Raw genomic sequence first — 12,513 nt, forward strand, 5'->3', positions numbered from 1 at the left:
AATGTCAGGGTTAAAATAGCACTCTCCCATGAACAGAGCCGGAAGCCCCAATCAGCACCCCATGCCTAGCCTCTGCCTGACCCATAGAAGGCCCCGCATAAATGTATGCTGAACTGCCCACACAAGAGAGAACACAAGGAAAATGGAATTGAGAGGTGGGTGACCCAGAGGGCTAGATCAGGTCCACTACTGACAGGCTCCGGGGCCCTGGGCCAGAGATTTAACCTCTCTCGTTCTGGAGTTGCACACTGGTAAAATGAATCACATAATGCCCTGATCTTCCTGGCTTACCTGTTCTGAAACTCACACGAGGGGACAGGCTGAAAGAGCAGGAAAAGAATAGAACACTGGCCAAGCAGGGGACAACACAGGCCAATGCCACCAGCCCCCAAACTCGTCTTGCTCCAGCACAAGATGCAGAGACAGCTGACTCAGCCATCAGCAATTACCTTCGTCCCAAACCAGACACCTGTGCTGCTTTTCCACCCAGGCAGATGGTGCAATCTGGCTGCATGCCAAGCGTAGGCCCCTTTCCGGGCACTCACATGGTGCCCCACAGCCCTTAGCAGTCAGCAGGACTGACGCAGAGCGGAGGTGGCCTAGGGCACCGTGTGGTCACGGATCACTGAGAGAGGACGAGGGCAGAGCATGCTGGAGGCCAGACCATGGGGTGCCCCGGGCACCTCTTCCCTTCTAGGAGCAGTGCCACTCTCCCAAGACCACAAATGGAGGGAGTACAAGATCAGCTTCTCTCCAATTCTCATACCACCTCTGAAAGGTGAGCAGGGAGGTGTGGCTCCCTACATCCCACATGGAGAACCTGAGGCTCAGTGACATTAGGTGACGTTCAGCTACACACAGAGATAGTAAGAAGAGATGGAGCCAGGTGGAAACCCAAGTCTCAACTCCAAACCCACCGTTCTGTTAACTGGCACTGCTCTCTGGTACCATGGATCACTCTGGCCAATTCTGGGTAGCAACAGGAATTCTTCCTTCACCTGAGGCTAGCTTGCCTCCTTGCAGCCTAAGCGCCTTACCATCCCTCTGCCACCTGGCCCACTCTTGAACCCCCATGCCACCCCACACACCCTAAGATTAGTGGGGATCTGAGCTAAGCATAAATCAGTAGAATTAAATTATGAAACATACACAACAAATGCATTTTTATTTAAATACATGATTTGTTCCCAGTAAACTGCCCAACTCTTCTGTCCTCTGTTACTGGAGATGATTGGGAGCTGACCATACTATCATGGAATTTTAGTGTCTGGTGCTTGGAAAGAACCTTTAACAAAATCTAACCTAAATGCTGCCCCAGGCAGGCGTATCTTTCAGTATAGTATCATCACCAAGTGCTCATCCAAGTGCTTTAACTTGCACGCTTCCCAGAAACCTGAGCTCATCATTTCTGCTTTGCCCAACTCTGGTGATTAGAAAGTTCTTGCTTCCCTTTAGCAGAAACCTGTCAGTCTCCTTAAGGACCCAATTGTCCCTGTTAGGGCCACACACAGCAATTCAAATTGGCTTTTCATAACCCAGCCTACATTAGAAGGCAGCCTTCTCCCTACCTGACTCAGCAGCCAGGCTCCTTCAACTAGTCCTCAGATGCCACGCTTGTGAGTTCCTTTCTCAGTCTCCGGACACACTCGTCTCTGGTCCTGTCCCTCAGAGCTCGGCACAAATGTGCATTCTTACCACACTTCAGACACCGTGCTATGTCATCTCATCTACTCAGAACAATCACCCCAGTAGGTGGGCATGATCATTATCCCCATTTTGCAGGTGAGGAAACTGGGAAGTGAGGAAGTTGCCAATAGTTACACATCAAGTGACAGAGCAGTCTCTACCCTCCTCTGCTGTCTCTGTGGTCCCCAGAGAGGAACATTACTCTTATTTAGAAGCTCCAGCAGAGAGACAGGTGCACTGGATGTGGCCTCAGAACATCTGGCTTTGTATCTCCACTCTCCACTTACTATGTGACTCAGGCAAGCCACCTGTCTGGTGTGTAAAATGGGGACTGTTATCGTGTCTACCTGCCACGCTGTTAGGAAGATGAGAACAGACCTAGAGATGTGACCCAAGGCCTGGCATCCCCCATTAGCTCCCACTCTCCCTCCAGGAGTCCAGCACAAGCAGATTCACAGAGACTGCAGAAAGTGAGGGACATGCCACACGCTAGGCACTGGGGCCTTCTCCAGGAGGGAGCCAGGTTCAAGTCTCCAGGTCTCACACCAGGCCTGAAGTCACTCTCTAAAATGATTTGTCAAGTGACAAGCAAAAATGTATTACCAATTTAAGAGTGTGATTTGCCTGCAACTTTTTAATCCTCGGGGTGTTGTTGAATAGATTAAAGTGTCAGCTTTTGACCCATGCATTTAGATGGAAACATAAACATAGCCATCACTTATTCTCTCAGCCACCAGATGGGTGTCACACTGCATCATGCTGCTTCCGACCCAGCCAGGGCAGTGCATGAGAATCACCTTTTTGCCTTTCAAATCCCTCTTGACTTTTCTGCAAGGCCAGAGCCCATCAGGCTGCCTGCCGCCTAACCTGACCACAACTCATGCTGGGAAATAGTCCCTTGGAAAAGGATGGAGCAGCGGGTGCCCAGTCGCCAATGAGGGGATCTTCCCCCAGCTCAGCAGAGCCCTGCAAGAATACATCTCTGGAGAAATAGATTTTGAAGAGGAATTTGGTACATAGATCTTCTATCAGCAGAGCAGACTCCAGCTCAGCCGTTTTTCAGGCTCGCTGCTTATCCAGATATGCATCTATTTTTACACAGATCTCTAGCAAAATTTCCTCTTCCCTCACAGTGTGGGAGACCATGGAGGGAGCCAGAGGAGAGGGGTGGGGCAGGGGGTGGCTTTGGGGAGCAGGGGCAGGGCAGGCTGCTCGTGGAGGGCAATGGTGCTGAGCCCTGGGCTTCCTTCCCTGGCCCTCCTCTGAGAATAGGACTGGCCTCCCAAGTTTCTGTCACCGCACCAGCCCCTCTATGCCCCCTCTGCCCACCCAATGCCCCAGCCACCTCCGTGACTCCCCAACACTGAAGTCCCCAGAGGTCTGAGCTGAGGACACCACCATGCCCACAAAATGTGCACAGACATGCACACATCAAGGGCCAACATTGAGTACCCACAAAGGTCAGCTGCAGTGTATTCTGAGACTGCCTGTGAGCACAAGGCCACAGCCAAGACTGGGAGCCACCTCTGGGCAGCCCCTGCTGACTACAAGCAAAATGGCTGGTGGGAGCTGAAGCAGTGTGCTGCCAAAGAAAATTAGGCCTCAAACCATGGCCCACAAAGGTCAGAAGCAGCAGGGAAGCTGGGAATCACAGGGGCCTTGGGTATGTGGAGGGCCCCCCCGGGGTTGACCACAGCCAGTAGAATCAAGAGCCCTAGGGGACAGTGCTCATCTGCTCCCACAGGATCCCACAGGACCCTTGGGAAGGTGAGAAGCCTCTATTACCCATTATCCCAAGCCCCCCTAAATAAATTAATTCCTTTCACTTCAGGAGTTTTTGTGTTACAGAGGCCTGGGCCCCCAAGATAAACAGGGGAAAGCAAACAGTCCAAGAATTGGAGTCACCCCACTGTGGCTATATCTGCTGCCCTGCCTGGCCCTGTCCTGTGCCCTCTCCCTACAGGCCAGGCCTTCACCCCCAAAGGCTTCCAAGAAGCCCACTGCTCCATGCCCAGCCAGCTCTGCCCAAGTGCCCAGGCCCTGGCTCCATATTTCCAGCCCAGAAGCAGCACGGTGCCAGAATGTAAGCCTTCACCACAAGCAAAGTGACTGGGCCCTTTATGAGCTCAGTCCTAACCCGGAAATGTTTACGGATCCAGCCTTGGTCTCTCCCTACTGAAGCTTCCAATTCCATTCGCAACCTCATCAGCCACTGCCACTTTTGGGACCATGTTCCTGACTTATACCCCTCTCCTTCCAGCAGTGTCAGCCTCTCCCTCTGCTCTGCTTTCAGTTGCCTCTGGCCTTGCTCCATTCTTCCCCACAGGCTGACACACATTGCCTGTGGGTCAGACTGAGTCTCATGGATGTTCCCACTCCCTCCCTCCCTCCCTCCACCCCACCCAGTCTCTTCTCAGTACCCATCACCTGCAGTAATCCATCACTGACTTGTAGCCTTTGTCCCACTCTCTTGCCAGACCTCTGCCCTCCCTAACCCTGCCCACCAGCTCTGCCCAGCCACATTCATGGGACCTTTCCTAGCTCCCCTCCTGTCTGTCCAGCTCCCCAGCTGTGCCTGCTCTGTCTCTCTCTAGCTCTTCTTCCTCCTCCCATCTCTTCTTTGGTCATCACCCAAAGATCTAGCCCATTTTCTGTTTACCATGTCTCCCTTAGACACAGTGATCTAATGCCCTCCCAAGCTGTTGGCTATGACTTCCATGTAAATAGCTCACAGAAGAGTATCACCAGGTCTGATGACAGTTCTGGTGAGTGTTACCAACTGTTCATAAGATAGTTCCAGGTTGGTAGAAACTCTGCTGTCACCCCCAAGTCATCCTGCCTGAAACAAATGCATCATCTGCCCTGCATAACCAGCACCTCCTCCTACAGTGACCAATGAGTTACCATCTTTCTCTTGTTTCCTAGGCTGGATCCAAAGTGAAGTTCTCCTTTCTCAAGAGAATGACCTTATACCCTGTTGCTGGCTCTGAGGTGTAGGGATCCACATGCAAGAATTGAGGGGGGGGGCTGTAGAAGATAAAGGTATCTCCAGATTACAGCCAGCAAGGGGATGGAAGCCTCAATACGACAATTACTAGAAACAAGACTTTGCCAACCTGAATGAGGCTGGAGGTAGATTCTTCCCGGGGCCTCCCATAGGAGCCCAACCAAGCCAACATCTTGATTTCATTGATTTCACCCTTGTATAACATAGAGCAGAGCTTGTCAAGCCAACCTAGATTTCTGGCCTGCAGAACTGTGAGATAATAAATTTGTATTATTTTAAGCCACTAATTTTGTGGTAACTTGTTAACAACAGCAATAGAAAACTAATAAACCATTATCTCTTTAGCAAACCACTTCTATTAGATCACCATCACACCCTAATGTCTTTCAGGACTCCCAACTGCATATCCTGGATGCCCCAAATCCTCAGCCTGACATTCCAGAGGGTTGACCTCCAATTTCCCTCTGTGACTCACCTTCCACAGAAACGCCCACTTAAAATATATTGGCCACCTTCACACCTCCAAAATTGCCTCAAGTATTACCATCTCTGGGTCTTTATTCACAATACTCCCTCATCAGGAATTCCCTCTCCTGTCCCCTCCTCTCTGTTGATCCAAACCTGAGACCCCTCCTCCATGAAGCCTCCCTGCTCTCTCTGCCTCACCCACTGGGCTCTCAGGACACAATGCCTCGTGTTAAGATTCTGTCCCTCCCTAACACCCTTCCCAACCTGATGGCAAGACCCACACCTGTCATTTGTCTTCCATCCCCCACTGTGCCTAGCACAGCTCTGGATACAAAGTAGGAGTCAACAGAAACCTGTTGAGTTACAAATAAAATGACAATATTTCCAGCCAACAAATAAAATGAAGATGTTTCCAGCCACTGACCTATCGAGCACTAGCTCCCACATGTGACCAAGGAACCATTCAGCCTGGTCCTAACTGCCAGATACTAGGGAGACAGGCAGAAACCCTCAGGCCAGGAGGCTCCTCTGCATGCAGTGAGGTGGTGAGGTGGCAAGAACAATTCCAAACCGCATAAAGACTCTGAGAAGGCCTGGAGTGGGCGCCACTCAGCCAGGTCAGAAACGACCTGCATCAGGAGCAGGTGAGCCAAGAGGAGCCAGAGAGGTACAAAGCAGAGACTAAAGGGAAGTTGGGCTCAAGGATCAGGGCAGATGAGCCAAGACCTGCAAACTTGACACTACCTACCTACCCAGCAGTGAGAGGAGGCCATCTGGGAGTCAGCAAGTGCCAGTCGGAGACTCATGAAGACTCAGAAGAGGCTGAAGAGAGAGGGAAAAGAGAAGAAAGTAAGAAGGCAAGGAGAGGGAGGGCTGGAGAGGGGTTGGGGAGAGAAGACAGGGAAAAGGAGTGAGGAGGAGAGAGAGAAGGGAAGTGGGAAGAGAGCAGAGATTTCTCCTTCTCTGGGTTCTATGGAAATACCACAATCCCTAGGATATCCTGGCCCGCCAGGCTTAAGGTGAGGCAAGATGGCAACACCCACCCCTCTCCATGGTCACCCCAACTAAGAAATTATGTAGAGTAATTAATCAAAAGCTAATGAGAAATGTGTTTTCTCTCCCAGCCTAGCCCCACATTATATTCTTATTAGCTGAGGTTATTACAATAGTAATCATGCATGCTCCAGGCACAAATTGGGTTTTTTGCTCCACTGCCACCAATTTAGAAAACCATTAATGGCAAGATAAAGCCCCCATGGCTCACACCAGGCCAAGCTGGAAGAACTTGCTGCTGCTGCCCTGCTCCCATTGCCACATACCCACTGTCCAGAGAGGGTGCTTTCCAGAGCAGCCCAGGAATTTGGAGGTCTGACAACCCACCAGAAGGAGCCAACTATTGGTGGGGTGGGAGGGGTGCTGGGCCTGGGTGGGAGACCTTGGAATTCACACACACACGCTCCAGTGTAATTGTAAGGGTAGAGACAGCCCTCACAAAATGAATCCTAAAGCTGAGTTTGCTCTGGGGTCCAAGTTATCTGAATTTTCTCTTGAGCCCTTCACCCTCAGATCCTTTTCTCTTGAAAGGGTTGGCTATGGTTCTCAAACACAGGTATGAAATCAGATATCTACTCTTGATGAAGTTTCTACTAGTAAAAAAAGGGGGGAGGTAATTAGTAAGTTTTTCATAAAGCTAAATATATTCAATTTTAAAGATGTTTTAAATTCTGATATTGTCCTCCCTATTTTGTTTGTGGTTTTACATACATGTGTGTGTGTTATGTATATAACCTTACTTGGTAATTACTCAGGATTATTTCAGTTGCAAGGCATGGGTTTAAATTGATAATACAACACTGGAGGCATATTGGGTGACATAACTAGGAAGAACAGGGTTGAAACCAGGAAATTAGATGGTAATGTCAGATCTCTCTCCCTTTCTCCAACTCTCTTTGCATTGCCCTTGTTCTCTCTTACTAAACTTGAGCTTTCTCCCTGGTTTTGGGACAAGAGAGGAATGATTCCTAGGTTGGCATGGTCAAAGGCTGCTCAGGGCTTACCTTACCCTTGCTTAGGATCTCAGAGGAAAGAGATCTTCATTCTCTCCCAGCACCCACATCTAAAGCACAACTCTGATTGTTCTACCTTGGGAAATTTCATACACACACACACACACACACCTTTATATATATACATATATTTGTTCATTCTAAGGCCAATCACTCTGGCCAAGGACACCATGCTCACCAGGCCTGAGTCATGGGATTATTCCTGAATCACCCAACTGAAGTACTGTCCTGCTGCCCCACCAGAGCAGGCAGTCAATGCCCTAAAAAAAGTAGGGCGTATGATAACGAAAAGAGAGGGGCAATGGGCTCCATAAAGACAAAGAAAGCAGACATCCACTACACTATACCTGGGAAAGTAAAAAAATTATTTTAAAAAGATGTGTCCTCCACCCTCACCCAAAAATTCCTTTCTGAGTCTTGGAAACTACTAAGTCAAACACTAAGCCACCAAAAAATGTCAAAGACCACTTGGCCATGTCAGTCACCCAGGATTTACTAACCACAGCAGTGAGGTGCTAGTGTGGGCTCTTAGGAACCTCACTGGTAAAGACAGCTGTTTCAAAAATGTCAGAATGCAGAGGGCCTCTCTGTAACATCAAAACACAGTGTGGCCTCCTCCAACCCATTCCACATACTCTGCACTGAAAACCAAGCTATAAGTCTAGACAGTTCCCATAGCCATAGCACTGAGAGAGTAAGGTCAGCAGGCAGCAATTTCTCTACAGAAGGATCTCCCCAGGAGCCCAAAGGCCTTGTGGAAACCCATTCAAATCAGCTTGAACACGTTTCAAGAATGCCAGGCCCCAGGGCAACTGGCCTCCCCTTAGCCCCACAGGGTCAGTATGCCTATGACTGGTCTAATTAATGGATCAAAAGGGTGGTCAAGGTATCTTTCCCTTAAGAGATGATGGTTTGATTATCATTTATTATTCAGCTGTTCAAACCCATTGTCTATAAAAGTCCCCCAAAATAATAACTGCCCCCCAAAAGGCCTGATTTTGAAGTCTATCTCTACTTCTTACTAGCTGTTTGGCTTTGAGCAAACGTTTTGGCTTCACTGATCCCCAGCTTCTTCCTCTGTAAAATGCACTTTCAGAAATGGTCTTTGAGCACCCACCTGGCTCAGACATATTCTTGCATCTTTTGGTGAACTAACTGTATTGAGCACTTACTGTCAGTCACTGTGTGAGGTGCTGTGGATGAAGAAAGGATTTATATGTAGGTCTCCCTACTAATGCTGGGGAAAGACACACACCCAATAAGTGTGAGTCTAAAGGGAATGGGACACATGTCATAAGAGAGGCATAAAGCAAGTGCTATGGGCATTTAAGAGAAAAAAGGCACTGCTTCCAGCTGAGGGGAGGACAGATTTAGTACAGAAGACGACATCTACTCTGGTCGGGAAAGACAACGAAGGTAGGTAGGGCAGGTAAAGGTAGGTAGGGCATTCTCTGCAGAGGGGAGAGCCCAAGCAGAGGTCTGGAGACAAGAATATTAAGAGTGGGTAGGCTCCCTCCCCTGAATCTGGAGAAAGCCACAGTTGGAAGAGTCCTTCCTTCAGAACCATCTACTTTCCTCTTCTACCACAGCTCTACTCTCTCCACTGTGCATTCATGGTGACACTGGCTAGACACAGCCAGGGATGGCATGGAAGAGGGGCTACTCCCAGAAGAATCTGTAACACCCTCAGCAGGACCATCCATGCAGTGCCCCCACCACCATCTCCCTTTATCTTCCTCTCCAGCTTGGCCAAGGTTCAGTGCTACTAATTAGTAGCAATCAGCACAGTTCTCCCCACCCCCTGCCGGGGCTGGGATGAGGCTTCCTTTCCCTCCAGCACAGAAGGCGCAGCGAGCCTCAGAGAAGGGTGAAAGAGGGAGGGAAGAGTGGCTGGTGGAGGGCTGGGTGGCTGAGGTGAGTAAAAGGCAAAAGAATGGAGGGTTTGGGGGACTAAACATTGACTCATAGGCTCAATGAGCTGAAGGCCTCTCAGGCTTCAGCTTGGACTGAGGCTCTGTGACAACAAAAACACCAGCAGGAATGTACTTTAAAGTGCAAAGCCCTTTTCCACAGTGCCTCACTAGTCTTGTCTCCAAACAACCATGGGTATTATTATTTTCTTAACATATTTCTTCCTTGGGCCACTCTAAGACCCTCAAGGGAAGAGACAATGGAAGCCTTGTCACTGCTGTGTAACCTTAGTGCTACATACAGCACCCAGCACACTGCTGACATCCAGTAAATACCTGCTGGCTGGCTGGCTGGCTGAATGCATAGATGGGAAGGAAGGAGGAAGGGAGGGAGGGAGAAAGGAAGGAAGAACAGAGCAGACAGATGGATGGATGATGAACTGTCCCATTTTACAGATTAGGAAACTGAGGACTAGAGAGAAAGAGCGACTTACCCAGACGGAACAGACAAATAGCAGCAGGATCAGCATCAAGCTCCATTTACCCACCTTACTCATCTGGCATGCTTCCCAACACCCAAAACTCTCTCTCTTCTTTGTTTTTTTTTAACATGCTCAGCCAAGAAAGGCCAGCCTCCTAAAGTTCTGATTCCAATCCCTCTGGCAGTTAGAAACCAAGCTACTGCCAACTTGATTTCCACAAAAAACAGCAGGATCCCCAAAGTCCATTGACCATGGACTAAAGACAGGGGCAACCTCTGATTATCATTCTGGAAACACCCGACTGTCCACTGGTGGGAGAAAGGTAGACACTGCCTTCCACAGCTTAAACAGCACAGGACTTGGAATCACATAGACTTTGGTTAAAATCCCAGCTGCTCCCCTTCCACAAGCATCTGTTAATGTCTCCCCACCAAGCGGCAGCCCTCCTCCGCAATGTCATCCCTCCTCTCCAATGTCATCCCTCCTCTCCATCCCAGTGAAGCTGGCTCCTAACCTCTCCAAATCTGTCTCCCTGTCAGTACCTAGTACATGTTCCTCTGATGGTCAAATCAATGATGAGATTAAGTCCAAGCCTTATCTCAGTTCCCTGGCTTTACCTAGACTCCCTGCCTAGAACCCCAGAAGCCACAACATCAACAGAGCCGCCTTTCCGGGCCTTCCAAATCCCAGGCTGGAGAGCTTCTCACTGCAGCCCCACTGGTCCCACCTCAGACTTGCCCACCATTGTAAGGCCCAGGCATTCTTCCTTTCACACCTGATTCCATCCACACCTCTGCCCCAAGCAAGTCAGGGCCCTTTCCTCTTCAGCTCCTGTGTTTCAGCTTCAGAGCCTACTTGTTTTCTGGTCCCAGGGTCATTCATTAGTCTTTAGGTAAACTCTGTCAAGGTAAGTTCTGTCCCCTCCCAAAAGGATAGCCTCAGCCGTCCCACACCGGCCCTGGACAAGCTGTCTGGCTATCACTGTACCTGTTGTCCCCCTTTCCCCCTGGTTTTCTTTTCTTTCTTTCTTTTTTGTTTTTAATTATTTTATTGTTGTTCAATTACACTTGCTGCATTTACCCCCCACCACTGCCCGCCCCCTCCCCCCAGCCAAACCCACCTTCCTCCCTTGCTTCCACCCCACCCTTGGTTTTGTCCATGTGTCCTTTACAGTTGTTCCTCCCCTGGTTTTCTAAAATCCCCTGACCAGGGGTCCTTTACCTCAGGTCCAGGATACCTAAGAAGGCCCTCAATACTTTTGGGTTTATGGAAACACATGCACATTTTATAGGAAAAGGGTTCCCAGCCAGAGGGTCCCCTGACACCACAAAGCTTGAGATTCACTGCCTGGAGGCCCAATTCCGCCTTCTGCCCCATCAATGACAGACAGCCCAAGTTCAGTGCTTTGTAACTCAGTGTGAATTCTGCCCTTTCAAAGCCCACTTGGTGAGATTTCTCCTGCCCAATCCTCACACCTAAATTTCAGTTATTTCAGGGACTCAGGGCTTTGCCACTGAAATCACCTCAACATAACACACTTTTGGTCCCCTCCTCCTAGCCCTGGCCTCAGCACTAGGTGTGGCCTCATCATTCTACAAGGGGCTTACAGTGCAAGCCAAGAGCAGTCGCCACCCTTCCCACTGTATTTCTTCTAAAACAGAGCCTTCTGGAGTGTGGCCCATGAGGTTGTGGGGATCCATCGATGAGGACAGGATTCCGTGCATGGTAGATGCTGCATCGATGCTGTGTGTTACGAGGTTGGAGGAGGGCCTTTGGTTACAGTAGCTGCAACTGAGACCCCTGGTAAAAGTGGGGATGCCATCAAATCCCAGGTAACATCCTAAAGAGATCCTAAGAAACCACTATATTTAGCCTATCATTCAAAAAAAACACTTCAGTAGCACCTTCACTGTGTCCAACACTGGAGAAAGACAGACAGACAGACACTTTACAGAAGAGGCAGCTGATACCGGAGTGCTCAATGGCTTGTCTAGGGTCAAACAGTTGCTGAGTAATGGAGGAGAACTAGGTTAAAAGAGCCAAGTGCCCTGCCCCCTTAGATTGGTTTTAGTTCATGATACAGGTCCGTCCACAGCCCAGTGGCCCCTCCTGCTCTAGATGTGGGGAGTGACTGGAAGGGTGATCTGGTCTCTGTTGTACCTGAGGCACATAGAGCACTCCTGGCAGAGGAGGGTAGGAGAGAAGCTGGGAAGCCACAGCCTGTGCATGCAAATGAGGCAGCTGCATAATTAATCACCATCAAACAGTTTCATTAAGAGATGGAGCTTTGCGGCTGTTTGTCTTGAAAAAAAACTGAAACAGCAGGAAGGGAACAAGAGAGTGGAGGCTCAGACTGTTCAGGTCCAACTCAGAAGGCTAAAGATTCTGCCTGCTGGGGGAGGTCACGGATCTGAAGGTGGTGACACAAGCTGCTGGGAGAGAAGGCTGATGGCTCCAGGCTGGCTTTAGCCCCAAATATTAGACTTGGGCTTCCTGGAGGTTATCTCTCTTGGACATGGATAGGCCCCTCAGCTGTCACCTCAACAAGAATCACACCAGCCACCTCCACTTCCTTGCAGGAACTGAGGTTTGGGGAAGGAAGGTAACCCACCCCAGAGCAGCAGGGTATGGTGCTTCCTGGAAACAGACTCCTGGCACAGATACCCTATACACTCCCGGGGACTCAATGATCAGTCTCCAAAATGGTCTGAAAGCATGTGGGATAGAGAGAAACCACCTGGAGAAACCAAACCAGGAGGCCTGTTCATCCCTAAGTCTCTACCCCTAAATCCCCTCAGCCCATGCCCCCATACCCTTTATTTACTCTAAAATGGGAAGAGAAGGGCAGGGCAATGGGGAGCTCCTTACCAAACCTTCTGGGAGCTAACACTACA

Source organism: Desmodus rotundus, chromosome 5 (genome assembly GCF_022682495.2).
Source record: "Desmodus rotundus isolate HL8 chromosome 5, HLdesRot8A.1, whole genome shotgun sequence".
In the NCBI taxonomy this organism is placed as follows: Eukaryota; Metazoa; Chordata; class Mammalia; order Chiroptera; family Phyllostomidae; genus Desmodus; species Desmodus rotundus.